The sequence below is a fragment of the Eretmochelys imbricata genome, chromosome 11 (assembly GCF_965152235.1).
Source record: "Eretmochelys imbricata isolate rEreImb1 chromosome 11, rEreImb1.hap1, whole genome shotgun sequence".
Taxonomy (NCBI): domain Eukaryota; kingdom Metazoa; phylum Chordata; order Testudines; family Cheloniidae; genus Eretmochelys; species Eretmochelys imbricata.
In genome coordinates this window covers 38,627,314-38,629,130 of record NC_135582.1, presented here as the reverse complement: position 1 = coordinate 38,629,130, position 1,817 = coordinate 38,627,314, and the positions used below count along the sequence as shown (strand labels likewise).

Sequence of the window (1,817 nt, the reverse complement as noted above, 5' to 3'; positions counted from 1 at the left end):
CTGGAATTTCTTGTTTGTCTCCCCACAGATAGTCATGCTTTTATTTACCCACCTGATCGCTTCCTTTTAAAGATAGCAAATAATTTATCTGAAGGCTGGGTTCATTTTTCTTTTTGTTTTAAACATTTAAAAATATATTTAGCCTGCTGTGTATTCAAACATATCCAATTGGATGCTCCAGAGAACGATCTGTTAACATCTAACTGCAGAACAAATCCCTGACTCCCTTCAATCATTGTCTAAATAAGCAGAACAAATAAAGGTTGTAAATCAAAACGTGACTTAGCGACTCTTTCACGATGAGGCCCTGTGAAGAAGTGTTTGAAAGCTGAGGGGGCCGGGGGTCACCAAGAGGACAGAGGCCTGCTGAGCCTTTCTAAGCAAGGTCACAGCAGGAGGGGCAGGTTGTAGTGAGGCTAATTGGCTGGCTAGCTACTTAAGCTTTGACTTTACTGTTAAAAAAGGTGTGTTTTACTGAGGCTGAATAATGCCTGTCTCGCTGTAAAGATCTAACGGAGATGAGCCACCATAGTTTTACCATAAGGTGAACAAGGCAAGATCAACGACCGATGGGGGATACAGCACTGACCTCGCCTCACTGCCTCGTGATAAGAACTACAGGGCCACTATGATTTTACTGTCACGTGTTAGTTATCTAGCTGTAGAAAACTCAACCTATTAGCCGTGATGACAAAGGGTTTGAGCCCATGTCAGAGAGGAGGGAACAGAGATCAGGCCTGGGAATGCTTCATGAATTTGCGTGTCATCCTTGCGCAGGGGTCATGCTAATCTTCTCTGTATCGTTCCAATTTTAGTATATGTGCTCAGGCCTGGGTATGGGCAGAAAAGCAAGCTTTTGGGTAAGGACCAAATGTTTATTCTCTCTAAACTTAACCTCTGAACCAGTATGTCTATTACTCAGCAATTTTTTTTACAGAACCAATTATTAAGGCTGAGGTTGGTGTATACAATGGGGATACTAACCTACTCTGACCCACAGCATTGCTTGCCGAGTAATGCTATAATATTGTCTTCCTATAATTTCAAGAGGTGTATGTTTTAACCACAGGAGAGCCGACTGCTGCCCAAGTGCCCTGACTTTGTGTGCTGTGATCACTTTAGTCAAGTTTAAACTCTCCATTTTATGTCAATGAACTATAGCATGGTGACTGCAAGGTTACTGACACAAGGTGCAAATAGTCAATGCCCACTTAAAAAGCTTCAGACCCCGTTAATGGGTTAGAATGATTCAGACTGTGGTTGGAAATGGGTGTACACATCTTTGGCTAACTGCACTGAACTGGATCCTTGCGGTTTCTTCTATGGTTCTTTCTTACATCTATGGTGAGCAACAAATCTGTCATATTTTGAATATTTGAAAGTAATAATCTGCAATTTACTGATTTTAAAAGTGACTTGTATTTTTGCCCCAAAATACTTTGATGAATAGTATCCAATGAATAGTATCTGAGTCTATTGGGGTCAATGGGACTACTCAAGAAGTTGAGTCACTATTTGGCATGCACACTACTATTAATCTTTCAGAGCAATCTAGGCTCACATATGCAAAGAGCAAAGAATGATATCTATGACATTTTTTTCAATGCCTATTTTCAGGGCTTATTTCTAATTTCTAGACAAAGGGCCTGATCCAAAACTACTGAAATCAGTGGAAAGATTGGACTTTGAACCTAAAGTTCCTTCGTATAGAACATATTTTCATTTGTTATTTTAATGTGACAATTTGTTTTTAATGACCCTGGATTCATTTTCCTTTTTATTTCCTTAGAGATTTTGGCTTATCAGAAGTTTAATAT

At 39.6% G+C, this 1,817-nt stretch overlaps 1 non-coding gene across 1 annotated transcript; it reads right to left on the bottom strand.

Annotated features, from left to right (window-relative positions):
* Positions 1 to 732: 732 nt before the first annotated feature.
* On the bottom strand, positions 733 to 838 carry LOC144272515 (U6 spliceosomal RNA). Its single transcript, XR_013347578.1, has one exon. It is a non-coding gene; the product is annotated as a U6 spliceosomal RNA (small nuclear RNA).
* Positions 839 to 1,817: the final 979 nt, after the last annotated feature.